Below are 15,247 nucleotides of genomic sequence, written 5' to 3' on the forward strand. Positions count from 1 at the left end.
TCACTCTCTGTATCATTTGACTCAAATGAATAAATTATTTTATTTTCTTAAAACATTCAATTACATACCTACAACTACATTCAATTGAAATACATACATAGAATCACGCCTTCTTCTCATAGGGGTAGGCAGAGGACACCACTTGGTAGGTACGATCCTTAGAAACTTCCCTTGCATCATTCACATCCATACATCTTGTCATACAGAACCTCCATTTTCATAATATTTCATCAAAATCGGGCCAGCAGTTAAGCCAGTAGAGCGTGACAGACAAACATCGACATTTATAATTATTGTTTGTTTTAAAAAAGTTTCTAAACGCAAGTTATTTTACGGCTATCATTATGGCTCCATACATACATACATACATACATGAAACCATCCAAACGCATCGGAGCATAACCCATAAGCCATAACACACACAAATATGTCAATTACTTGTACTTAATGACCTCGTTATAATCTACTTATTGTTTTGCCCGTTTTTTGTGAGAACAACCGTCACGAGGTTAAGCAACGTTACCGAGGTGTGGAATAAGATGGGTGTCGGAATTGTATTCGTGATTCTTAAGTTACACTACTTTGTCGTGATATTATCTAAGATGCTGACTCTGAATGTGTGTCGGCCATTGATTTTGTGGCAGACAATGATCAATTTATTATATGGTCTAGGCTTAAGATAAGAAATAAATCAAAAAATATCCCGAAAAGTAGCATTCTGCGCAGAGATTCTGATGTAGACTACAGTGTTGAATATGAATTATTAATGCAAGAGGGCTATAAATAAATAAATATCGGTATAGATTGAACATCTGATCATACATCTCCGCTTTCTCAGTGGTGACACGGGTATGGCTCCCCTTTTTTTAAAACAAACTCTTGCCCTGCAGGCCAGTAATATGTCAAAAAAGATAGAAATTCACATTACCCTTAACAAACCTTGGCTACAATTTACAATGAACGAAAGGTCACAGTATCTTTAAACGCTGTAAGCATAGATATTGCACATTTAGAGTAAAACAGACAGCACACTTCCCTCTCGCAATTATTATCACCTTTTTTTATTCATATTAAGTAAAACATCATTGTCTCCGTCGCGCGGTCAGTAGTGCATCCGACTGCTATCTACGAGGTCCTGGGTTCGATTCCCAAAGTATTATGTTTATTTATATTTATTTATTTATAAACCGCAATAGCTAGGAAGCTAAGAAATTTCCACAAATTATGTATTTCCGTTGCCGCTTTAACAACAAATACTAAAAATGTTCATAAATAAACCTGGCCAGTTTTATTTTATCTGTATGAGATTTTAAGTCCGGAGTTTGGTAGCGTGCCCGGTATAGAGCAATAGGCTCGGCCCCATATTACATGGATCTAACATTGTTGACGGCGAAACGTGGATGTTTTTCGTACATCTGCCTACACCTTCGGGTATAACAGTCGTGATATTTTGTATACGTATTAAGCAAATCATTATCAACTCTCATTAGCTATGAACGTTTTACGTATCACTTTAATTGCCCTCGTGCCAACGAACTCGCCGGCCCAAGGTCTTTGGTTTAAATCACTTATTAACACACAAGCCTAAATATGTAATGTTGCGATATGTCGGCCTTGTATATCGGGTTTTAAAATAGACTTTCTCGAAGAAATTGAGTGAAATCTTGGGGCTGGTTATGGTTACCAAGAGAAGATAAAGGGCCGTTTCAATTATAAATATTCGATGAAAGGTAAAGCCTGCCTATAAATACATAGATTAATTGCATTACAACGACAGATTTTAACCGACAAAATAAAACAATATTGCGTCCCCCATATATCTATGTAACTTTGGTAAAACATTTTTCTCTTGGGCATCTACACTAATATTATTCATTCCAATCTCTGTATCTTTGTATTCTATGCTCTTTCCTGGCGAATCTGCTATAGCGGTTTTCATAAAAAATTGCAGAAAGATATACAGACCCAGGATCGAAACTAGACTACTTTCTGTCCCCAATACGTCTGTAAATGGAACTGAATCAGAAAGAGTTATGTAAGTCAGCGAATCTAAAAATACCAACTGTTACAGTATTCGATACTGATTTACATGTTATCGGTGAATAAACTAAGATTAGCGGACACGAGATTGTAGGCCATGACGTTTATCTAAAATTTGCGATATGCTAAGATTATATACTACACTATCGACCTCACACGACTTCGTACAGATTATTTTCACGTGCTGCAAATATAACAGTTTGTTAGTTGGTAGGGTTGTAGCCCAATGATAAGTTAGTAGATTTGATTTGCAATCGCGAAATCATGGGTTTGAAGAAAGTTATCACAGAACCATTGCAACTGAATATTGACGCACATGTCAGGTGCGTCGATATTCAGTTGCATTTTTGCTGAAAATTCATCTATTATTCGGTTTTGCCGCTCGGCTAGGCCGATTAATGTTGAATCGAATAGGTGTGCAAACAAAATTTTCAAAAGAAACTTACACAGGAATTTCTTTTCTGAATCTTTCTTGAAGGAATGCACAGTCTTCAACCCGCATTTCGCCAGCATGATGGACTCAAGGCCTAACCTATCCCTCATTCTGGAGAGGACAGGTGGGACAGTAATGGGTATTTCTTTCTAAAGACTGATAACATAAAAAATCATTCGCAGTGTAGAAGCATCGCTAATAAGCTTTTTATTCGGATCGACTTAACCTTAAACAATATTCTTATACAATACTAATTTAAATACTTACTTACCCTTTTATTTATAGAAATATATGAAGTTATGAAAGGTTTATAAAGTGTTTTGTTTCTTTCACTTCTTAGCGAAATGAAAAAGAGAAAACATATTATAGTAGCTTTTTAACTAAAATAAGTTTATAGTGTGTTTATGAATAAGAGGGTTAATCTAGTATTTGCCTTTTATTTATATTCTGTAGATCCGTTTTCGTAGAAGCATTACTAACAAACAGAAATAAATAGCGTTCCAGTTTTCCATTGCTATCATCCACAGCACTCATGCTTCGCGTATTACACGATACCAATTAAAACGTGTCGATTCACTAAAAAAACTTAGAAAGTAGCCGCTCTGTACTTTCTAGTGCACAAATTTATTATTTGTGCATGCCTTACGCTGTTATTGTTATTTACTCGGTGGTTAACTGGTTTAATATAAGTTCAATATTGGGAAATGTAATGTTATACAATATTCGCTTAGCCTTTTGTTCTAAATTATGTTGGAGTCGGCTTCCAGTCCCACCGGATGCAGCTGGATACCAGTGTTTTACATGGAGCGACTGCCTATCTGACCTCCACAACCCAGTTACTTGGGTATTAAACACGATACCCTTCGGTAAGACGGGTTGTCAGACTTTCAAGCTTCTGACTACTGTAACGACTGTCAAAGATCTTCGAAAATGACAGCCGGGACCCACAATTTAACGTGCCTTCCGAAACACGGAGGAACTCGATATGTATAAGATGGTCACCCATCCACGGAACAACCTCGGCAAGCGTAGCTTAATCTCAGAGATCGATCCGTGCGGCTGTTGTAAACTAAGTCACGAGCTCCTCCTTGACCAAATTTTGTATGGTTTATGAGAAATAGTTGATTAAGGGTTTGAATCCATAGGCATAACTAATCATTAATTATGTGATATACTTAACGGTGATCTAATTAGGAGCCGCAGTGGTCGATTCTAGTCTTAGAATTTTTGAGGAAGGATTTAGATAAATAAAATAAAATAAAGTCACTAACCTGTACCAGGCCAGAGTAGTGACCTAACCCTCATAATCTAATATAATGAAGCAGCTTTTTTATCTCTATGTTCAGCTTAGCTAGTTCTGTAGATTCACTGGTCTTGAGGGGCTACAAATGATGGCCTGTAATCCAAAATATACAGCAAAAAAGCAACGTTATTTACTTAGTATTTATTAACTCTACCATAGTCAAATTAGTAAAGTCAAATGCACAATAAATAAGTGTTAGAGGTCGTCGAAGTACGCTTTTAACAAAATTGTTATCCTGCCAAATAATCGGCTATAATTCACGACAGACAAAGGATTCGCGTTCATTATTCAACAACAATAAAACAAATATCAAATAAACACAGGGCTGTGAAGATTTTCTGTGGACATTATTGTATTATATTTCACTTTTTAGGTGTTAGTTAGTGGGACTATAGTTGTTTATGCGTTACTTACTTACGGGTAACGAGACTCATTTAAATCAAATTTTAGATCAAACAACAGGAGGAAGGAGGAACAAAAAACATTTCAATTCACCCGAACTTAACATACGCTGCTGCTGTTATTTTCCGAAATGAGCTCTTTATAGATATAATATCTAGCTAGTAATTGAAATACCTTAACATCTAACGATCATTTGTAAAATCAATGCAAATAATGTGCAAAATTTGAACATGCATCAGAGTAATAGAAACGGAAACTGTTTTCATGAATCAAGCGGCAATATTAGCGACTGTTGATCATAATAATATATATACTTTATTACAGTGTAAAAACTCCGAGATACAACTGAAAGTACCTAATATAATGTAGTATACACCGACCCAGGAACTGAGCCCAAGACCCCACAATTAGAAAAATTTTAATCACCCTTTAAAAGAAATAGAATAATTAGATACAAGATCTACATTAAAATATCTTGAATACAAAGTGAAAGCCCTGCAAAGGTCTGCGCCCTCTGTTGGGGGTTGTAAAAAGACGCGGGGTCATCGCTGCGCCCTTGTCTCGTCACCGATCCGAACCCACGACCTCGACACTCAAGGTGACTTCATACGTGCCACCGCTACTCTCTTCTCTGTTGTCAAGGGCTCATTCTGTAAGTATTCAAGTATTTTTCTTGAGAACTGTGATAGATTTGCTGCTTTGAAATTAATTAAAATTTGTCTTGCATAGTGGTCCAAAACTAAAACTACCTGTTTTGCATGGAAGCCCAACTGTTGTTGCTGATCATCAGTCATAATATATCATGGACAAGCAAGGAGTATGAGAACCTTCTCGATGTACCTCCAATCTCCTCAAGGTAGAGTTTACCATGCTAGTAAAATACAGCCGCCTCAAGGAAAAGATGGGGTTTAAAGTCACCACGCTAGACAAGTGCAGGTTGGAGACCAGATAGGGATCAGATAGGTATGCAAGGTTTCAAAGTTAAGCTAGTTTTATAGATCATCATTTGATGGCTCTACATTTATAAAAGCGATTAATTTAAGAACTGCCACGGACCAAAGACTATACAGAGCAACTTTGAGGTTAAAGTAACCAAAGAAAGAAATATATGAACACATCAAACAACGCATTAACTTCAAGTCAAACTCAGATACACAACGCGTAATGATTATTTACTGAGATAATCTTTATGAAATACAAACAACGTCGACTTATCTCGATAATCTTTCCAAGAAAATCTACACCGCACTGGTTAGAATGCGCCAAACAATTAAAAATCCATAGTAAAAATGTCAGTAACTCATGTCACCAGTTAATAAGAGTAACTGTTTTTTTGGTAAACTTTTCGGCCAATACAACTTTTTATTTATCGGAAGAAAAAATAGTACATTGGTACATACATAATATCACGACCATTATATCCAAAGGCTTAAGCAGAAGAGTATCAAATTCACCCTCATTTCGCTTTAACAGTGTCAGTCCCATGTAATAGGGGGCGAGCCTACTGCCAATTATCGGGCACACTACCAAATTTCGGGCTACAATTAAGAAATAATAATATATTTTAACACAAATTAAAAAAAGTGCAATTGTGTTTTGCCCGACTCGGGAATCGAACCCCTCATGATCAGCAGTCAGCTATACCACCGACCGTGCCACAGAGGCAGCAAAACTATAATTTGTTTTTGTTAATAACTTGGCCACTACAATATATTAATCTGTGAACAAAATTTTACGTTCAATAACCTTGCAGAATGCGTGCACAATATTTTACAACTGATAACAATGTTAGGTAGGAAATATTACGTCGACGAGATAATTTTGATGACAACGCTGACGTTAATCAAGCACCGTTTGCAAATAAATTTCATACTAATACAAACTATCAAGAAATGGGAATTCCAAATGCGTAGACGCAGTTTCACTGTATCATTTATATGGCAATGGCGTTAATCATATGGGAAAGAATTTTAGCCATGTAATTAGAAAATATTCTTTCGTTTAATACTTATACTTTTGGGTTACTATAATGAGGTCTAAGGTCTATATAATATGTCGTAGTAGCCTCAAGGCCTAATTCCTCTCTCGTTTGGGAAGAGACCCTTGCCCAGCAGTGGGAAATTAATGCTTAAAAAAAGTATGTCTTAAAATCTATTACAGAGCCTGCAATGGAACTTTCTTTTATATTTTTTTCTGCAGCAATTACAGGTAAGCAGATAACTATAAATGGAAATATGTCGGTAACTATTGGCACAATAAGTTTAACATCTACCAGTAATGAGTCTTTGGTGAGAACGACCATGCTCCATATATTTTACTATTCAAACATTTGCGTCATCATCCTGATGGAAATTGGCCCTCAAAGACAAACACGATAATAAACAAAAGATAAGGAATATTTGCCATAAAATACGTCAAAGTTTAATGGCCTATGCGATGTCATAAAAGGCTTTTGGAAAACTTCAATGATGTTATTACTCGAAATTAAGAAAACTCGTGCTCACTCATTGCCGCAGAAGGATGTTTTTCAATCGCATTCCTAAGTTTCAGAAAGTATAGATTTGCTATCAATTTATGCAGCTGTACTAACCTACATTTCTGGGTTGAAGTCGAATGATCACATTAAATTATATAATACCAGTTACTCAAAAACAGACAACAAGATAGAACACAATGCGAAAGAAGATCAAGTTCTGGTCACTATCATTCTTAATAGAAAATCTCGATCAAATCCAAGCGGTAACTTCATCAAAGTAGATGCAGGAATTGTCATCAACAAAACCATTATTCTCAAACCCTCAAGAATGGATATGTTATTTAACAATAAACGGGACAAGCAGTATGCCTTCTGAAGCACGAAGACGCTCAGCTCCAATTCTACTAACCAACGAAGGACCGTACCAATGTAAATATAGGTATATTCACTCAAAGGTGTCTGAACAATGGTCTATCAACGGACAGCTCAAATCACTGGATGGATCGGGCTGAATTTGGCATGCAGGCAGACGTAGGCATCTGATAAGAAAGGATTTTGATCGATTTTACCACCAAGGGGATGAAAGTTATGAGAATTCTGTCCTAAGTCCCAAACGACGCGGACGAAGTTGCAGGCAAAAGCTAGTAAGCCATAAACTCACTGATCGTTGAGTGATGACATTACGAGGACAAACACCTTCTCAACTGAGTTTAATCAACTCGAGAACACTAACATTGTATTTTGATGGTGAACGTAAATATTATGGTATGTCTACAGAGTTGCGTCGTGTGTACACATTGTCGCAAATTCGTAATAACTTTTCATCATTGGACAATTGGGACGCTGACTTAAGACTGGATGTTTAATACCTTGCTATAGAGTAGACTCGATGAAATGCATTTGCCTTCTATAATGTTTAATGATGTAGAGTCCACACACACAGATTGAAGAAGGTAACTTCTTGTTGAGGTTTAAAAGTAGGATGATCTCCTCTGATTGAGGGTAATAACTTAATTGCTGAGGCAATTAATGTCCTCAACCTTTAGACTGGCGCGTGATAAAAGTATGCTTGTTTCTTTTGAAGATCCTCTATTTGGTTCCCTTAGTTACAGCTGCCGTATATATCATATCATAGGTAAAAGGTGCGTCATGGTAGAGTCATAAAATGTAACGTTGTCTACTTTGTATGTTTGATTAACTTTGACTCTAGCAGGGTGACATGGAACAAGGTGACTAAAGGACTTTCAGCAAAACACATGACGTCAATCATGAATCTTTGGAACTGCGTGATTCCACCGAGTAATCTGATATCGTACTATCTGTCATGAGTGCTACTAATTGTGACTATGCGTCAGCTGATCCCGCAGGGTAGGTCGACACTCATTTTTGATGTTTTTACTATGTGCTCGAGATCTTTTCAGCGTCTCATGAAACAATAGAGCTTGCAAAAAGGACCGAACGAATCACAGCATCCCAGTAAGTCGAAAATCATTCAACAGCCAAACTTGGTGAATGTGAGAGCTGTGTCGGTGGCGCGCGAGGCGGGTGCGGGCGGCGGGGCGGCGCGGCGGGGAGGGGGGCGCCGCGTCAGATTCGCGAGGAGGCTTCCGCGGGCGGGGTCAGCGACCTCGCCCCCCGCGCGCCGGCGCGCCCGCCAATGTCAGGGCCGGTGCAGCCGCGGTCAGCTGACGTCTGGGGACGCGCGGGGGACGTGCCGCCGGCTCGGAGCTGCAGTCGACTCCCGACCGGCCGCCGAGCCGCACGCTCTCCGCGCTCGGCGCCCGCGACACGCGCTATAAATAGGAGCAGGCGACGGCGGCGCGCGCTACTCCGGCGCCGGGGCTGTGCTCTCGAGTCAGGTACCTGAAGTAGCGCGCGTCGCAGCCGCCCGGCCACAGCCGAGCCCGCAGCAGTCCCGCAACCACACCGCCGCACGCCCATTGTACTTCATCAGGTGCTCTGGTGATGATGGTTCCAGGCGCTTGTTGGAGTACACTTACCGTGTCGGCGGTCATCTTCGCGCCGGAGGCGACCGCTGCGCCCAGTGCGACACGTGGGGAGGAGTGCGGCCAGCACGTGGTGCAGGTGAGTAGCCGGAGACAAAGAGTGGAGAGTGGCGGTGAGTCACGCGTTAATCACGGCGCCGGTTGTCGACCGCTGCAGGCTGCACGCCCCGCCCTCGCGCACCCTGCGCCGCCGCCCCGCGCCCGCACCACCCGCACCACCCTCGCACCTAAAATCGCACACGTACATTTGCATTGGTCATCGAACTCCCTAAAGATATGAACAAAAGCAGCTCAAACTGGTTTTCGCATGTTTTTCGACAGCCGACCGCCGGCGCCGTTTTCCTGTCCGGCCCGGCGACCCGTGCGACGGTCTGTGATATGACGAACATTTTCAGAGGAACGGACGCAAAAAGTGTGTTCACGACTAAAATGAGGAGATTTGTCGCAAAAAATGTATAATAGCGGCGTGTCGGAGGAGGTCGCCGACGTCGCCGCGCGGCCACTCCGCGTCATAGGTAAATGATGTACGGCCTCATTTGTTTCCTACTACAATTACTCCTAATGTTTGCTAGACGAAATTTGCGTGACGTCAGACGGACGCGTTGATATTATCCACCGGCGTCTTTACCAAGGTGATTTCGAAACATTTATTGCTTTACTTTCGAGTGCGAGGCGGCTTCGCGGCGATAGCCTCGCGAAATCCGCCGCGGCGCAAAACTGGACTGTATGTAGCGTCCGATAGAGTACCGATTGCGTGCAAATTCAAGTAAATATATCTTTGTCGAGATATAATAATGCAAACAGCCAATAAAAATACGAGTCTCGGGTGGATGACTCACAGGAATGCGTCTAATTGTTGAAGTGAACACAAAGAATTCATCGTGTTAGATTTCAAATTAAAGTGAAACGCAATCGAGTAGCTTTGGTATTGCTGCTCGTTAATAATCTGCTTATTATATCCTACGCAATAACACGCGAAACTGTTCTAGAAAACGTTCAATGTTTCGTAAAAGTTGCGAGTTATGAGCTGGAAACAAAACATTCCGTAGGCTTTACATTCGAAGTAACTTCAAGCATTAACTTAAACATGTTTGTCCTAACTCTCGTTGACGCACATATTAAGGTCTGTGACTCTACATGGGGCGTATGGACTTTCCATAGAGCCTTGTAGGAACAATGACGTTAGTTCCAGACGCACATAATGACGGAGGTCCAGCCGGTGACTCAGCCATTTAACCAGAACTACCATTTGTTGTACCTGACTCAGTTCTTAAGACCTTTATTTTTACGTTAATTTTCGTCGCATTTTGTCAAGACATGTTTTATGTAAAATGTATGTGTTTGTTGTTAAATTTTGTTTGTTTTATAACATCATTCGGACATATTTATGAGACGCTGCGGCTAATAAGATTCTTAGAGGTCGCTTATAAGATTTCGCAGAGGTCAATCGTCTGCAAAGGATTTTAGCAAGTTACTCCGAGTGCCAAATTAATATAATTGAGTTTATTCTTGTACAATTTTAACTTAATTTGGAATTATTATATAATTATTTTAACGCGGTCATTTACCTGTCAGCAAGAAACTAGAAAATGTATTTTTAAATGTTTCAAGTTGCTAAAATGCTGCACGGATTTTAAATAAATTTCCATTTATGGTAGCGTTCTGTCCATTTTTTATCTACAATACATAGTAAGCTGATTTCTTATTACGAGTATTATAAATACCATTGCTCTTTAAAAGTTTCATTCATTTTTTTTCGATGGAATGGAGATAGGCATCAGGCCTGGCTGTCATAAAAAAAAAACTTGAATTGGTTCGTCAAGTAATGACATGATTTCACTGATTACGAATAGCTATCTGATAGATAAATTTACAAGAAAATTATGTTTTTATAAATATTATGTTTTACAAAGTATAAGAAAGGAATTTCATAAATGTAGAGTCATAGTGCATAGTCTGTATCATAAAAGATACATATAATATTAGTTTTAAAATACAAGTTTATATTCCTTTCTTTCCTTTGACGAGTTAAAACTAAAAACAATATGAATAGGTCATTTATTTTTAGCAGCAACCACAGACAATAGCTGACTAGCACAGGAAACATACTCGTTCAGCCTAACAGAATGACCACAGATTATATTTATGCGAATCATTATAATTCATTGAAATCCTTCTTCCATTTATAGTTTAGTGGGAAATAATTAACATTTTAATTGTTACTGAGAATATTATGCGTTGATTTTAATAAAATACTGTAGTTATTTAATTAAAAGTCGCTAAAGCAACATCACTGCGTCTAGCAATGATTTTTCTCTAATTATGTTGAATGCTGGATGCAAAGAGACTGTAAGGAGTTCTTATGTTTAAAGTTCTGTATTTTTGAGCATTCTTACTAAGATAATATAATAACAATATTTATAAAGACTTGAACCAGTTTAGCTTTAATTTCTCGTTCTTTCATTATGAAAAATACAAAGTAGGTATAGTGCAATTTTTTTTCCGAACTTGACATTCAGATTTCTAAAATTTTTAGAGACTAGATATTTCAGAGAAAAACCTTAGAGAAGACGATCTTGTTTCATAGAAAATTATTAGCTTTAAATGTTAGGGGTGTCCTATTTAGTTTTCAATGTAAAGAGTCAAGATTTTAACGGAAAATTTTCAAATTAAGTCAAAGTAGGTGTCGGCTTGTAGGTAGAGTTGAAGAAACCTTCTCAATTCCGATAATGAGCTGAATGATAGGCTTTCTTAGTAATATCTGACTGATCAATATGAATGTATTGATTGATTACTAAATATGTATAATATTCATTAAATGAGGTATAATACTAAGTATATATAGAAATATATTAAATTTTCGTGAAATATTTGGGCGAGAAAGGAGTCGCAGAGAAATTACTTGATAAAGGAAGATCTAAAAAAGGAAAATTCGTTTTGTAAATTGAGAGAGTAGATTAGATTACAAACATACATAAAATCACTCCTAACTTCTATGAAAGTAGAGGCTTACACTTACTAACGATTTCTACTAACTTTTCAAGCTTCATTTATTATTCATACATCTTGTCATAACATAATGTAATATGAACACTTCTTTCACCTATTATTCTCAATTAATCTACGATATTGTGTTCTTAAATTGGCACCGTGCAAAGACAAGCTCAATCTTTTGTTATTTTTTTTATCGTCTACCTTCCGCTGTTAAACATTTCGCCTATGACTATTAACAATGTCGGATGTGCAAAATCGGAATTTTTCGTTTATTGCATAAAACGTGCCTAAATAACCCAATCTGTCATCAGCTGAAAAGAAAATGTTATTTTAATGCATAGTTCCTCAATAACCAAAATAAAAATGTCGGATATTACCTACATAGCTCGTTAACAATGTCGGAGAGTAACTACGAACGTTATTAGCTAATAACGTTGCGATTTTGCACATCCGACATTGTTAATAGTCATAAGCGATTTGTAGACGCCATGATGGTCGGTAGATATATTATTATATATTATGTAGATAATATACGAGTAATATGTACTTATTGTTTTTATTTCTAAGAATTGTTTATTTACACAATGACGCTGATAAAATTTGGTAACGTGTATGGCTAAAAGTAGAAGCAATGTTTTAAAACTTGAAATTAATTTAAATATCGGTCTAATTCAGTCCATTTTAGTTTATGAGAATTTATTTATACACAGGAGGCACTTTCCACAATGTTCAAATGCGAACCAGAATAAATAAAGTACCTACTTACCAAAGGCTAAAAGTAGCCTAGCTGAAAAACTATTAATTCACAAACAATAAATGCACTAACTTATTGCAAAACTAGCATAAGCACATAAAATTTACTTAGCCTATAAGTTTATACCATCAAATAGCTATTTAATTAATTAGAGCTACCTTCAAAATGTTTTAAGCGCCAATTCGTTCAACTACCAACATATCAAACTTACTAGTTACTACCAACTTAAGCATAGAAAGTCAATTAACGTTCGTTTTTTCTTACCGGTGTTGCCACCCAATTGGTTTTCAATTAGGTTCTAATACACTTTTTATGTAGTTGTAAATTAAATTAAAATAGAAGAGTGGGCGTGTCTTGTAGTAGTATTGTCAGCAAAAATGTTGCAAAAAGAATAAGAAAATCGAAATAAAACATAGAATTGATACACAACTATTAGATTAAGTTCAATTTTAACGATCAAGTTATTAATTTAGTAAATAAGTTGTATATGCGTTTAGCTACTCCAGCTGAATTAAAAAAAAAACCATTATATTTTCTTCAAAATCCTTCTAAATATAAAATACTCAAGAATAGTTTAGCGCTTTGTCTTTACCTTCTATCAATAGTACATCAACCGACTCCTGATCCTATATGACATACTTTTATGTAGATTTTAGAATCTTAGCGAGACAAAATACAACACTTAACACGCCTAACTATTATAAAACGATCAGGTACCTAGATTAATTCCTTCATCCATATTGCTCATGAACGATATACCAAATCTCAAGACTGTATAGAGCAAAAATTACGCAATCTTATATTGTACTCCTAAACACGTTCTCGGGACCTTTTGTAAAAGGCTTTTTGTTCCAGAAAAATGGCTCTTTCTCCCACCAGAGCGTGAAAATTTAGGACTTTTTTACCAGGTGTAGATTTGGTCGCGAATTATTGTGGTAATTTAGAACCTTTTATAATCCAAATATTTTCTTCATTCATGCTAAAGCTGTTTTAGATATTTTACTTGTTGGAGAATATTTAGTTTAGTACCAAGTAGATAATTACCAAGTCTAATGTCATTAGTTCATTACTGAAAAGAACTGTAATTTAGACAAATCACACATTAAAACCATCTTTGATTATGTTTACCCGAAATGTTATCCAGATTCTTCAATATATGTAATATAAATCATGTCATTGACCCTCAAATACATGAAATTCAAAATTATCATTTAATAAGAATAATTTCAAAATCAAATAAAACAAAGTTATTCAGTAAGGCAGGTAACTTTATTATTATTATAGACAAGTTCATTCGTCTAGTTAATGTATTCGTCTGGAATGTTCTAAAGAAAACACTGGCAGCCATTTTTAAGCCAACAAATTTGATGTAGCTACCCCAGTTATATTACACCCGAATAAGTGGGTACTTTATTACGCAAATGTATATTTATTCTTTTACAAGAAAAATTGGTAGTATAAAAGATTTTTGCTTTTTTATATTGGAATATGATTACGTTGTCAAGTCATTTTTGTTTCGAATTTAAGTAACGAAAAGCCCGTTTTTCTTTTGAGGTTAGTAACAACAAATGTCTGAAGTAAAAAAAAATGTTGACCTTAGAATTGATTCATTGAATTTTTTTATTAGAATACAATAATACACTCATTCGATATAGCCTGCTCACAGCATATTAAAAAAAAAATAAGGCCATAAGCAAGTACGTAATTTTTTCCAAAATTGAAAGTAGTCTTCTAACCTTAGTCTAGAACAAGAAAAGATTTAAATCTGCTTTATTTAATACAATCGGGAAAGTACATTTGTACAAATTTTACTTCTAAGAATAAACTTAATTAATCGACATATCAATTAGTGTCAACTAACCTTCTGTCTTATACCTTTAGCTTTCAGTCTGCCTGTCGGCATAGCAACTGTATCCCAGACGCTTTTCTTTAACTTATTCAACCCGGGACTAAAATATATACTTGTAAGGAACTATATACCTTAACTTCTTGTAATAGAGTATATTTTCAATTAATTTTGGTGTCGCAAAGAATATTGGTTGGTATTTTACAGTGTCAAATGAAGGCTTGTAATTTATGCTTGATAAATTCTTAAATAATGGTAGACAATGAGTGCTTGCTTAATATTTGAGGTGAACTTCTTCACTTAGGTAGTTTCAAGGAGTATACAAAGCTGGTACCTACTATAGTTATTACACTGGCTACAGATAGTTAGCTTATTAGTACCTAAACAAACTTTTGAATAAAGATAGATAACTAAGTTTAGAAAACAAGCTGTTTCTTAGTTTTCATACTCAGGTTTGAAATATTAACGTAACATTATGATATAAGCGTTAATATTTCCAAATGATAGAAGTGATAGAATGATAATAGCTCCAAATGATATAAGTATAAATATAAATACCAAAGGATAAGTGCATTTTTGAACCCTACAAACTACCTTTATTACAAGACAATAAACGTAAAATATATTTTCAGTGAAAACTGTAATTTTGTCCAAAAAAATTGCCTCCAGACATTTTTTCGCGTCGTTTCGTTTCACCAAATTTTATGACTACTACTCAACGTTCCTTTAATCTGTTTATGCATGTACTCTGTGTTTATGTTAGTACAGAACTATGACGTCACAGTCCACTAGTTTTATTATCTGCGCAAGAGTTATCAAATTCGTCGCTCTATTCAAGGTGATGAACGTCACCTAGCAACGATGTTGAGACTTGAGACCTATTTTTGTCCTATACCTAAGTCTAATTTTAAACCTAACTGAGCACTTTTACTCGAAAAGCGTTTTAGAAGACGATACCTAACTTTCCGGCATCACATTTTAAATTAAAAAAAT

This window comes from Anticarsia gemmatalis, chromosome 9 (genome assembly GCF_050436995.1).
Source record: "Anticarsia gemmatalis isolate Benzon Research Colony breed Stoneville strain chromosome 9, ilAntGemm2 primary, whole genome shotgun sequence".
NCBI classification, from domain to species: Eukaryota; Metazoa; Arthropoda; class Insecta; order Lepidoptera; family Erebidae; genus Anticarsia; species Anticarsia gemmatalis.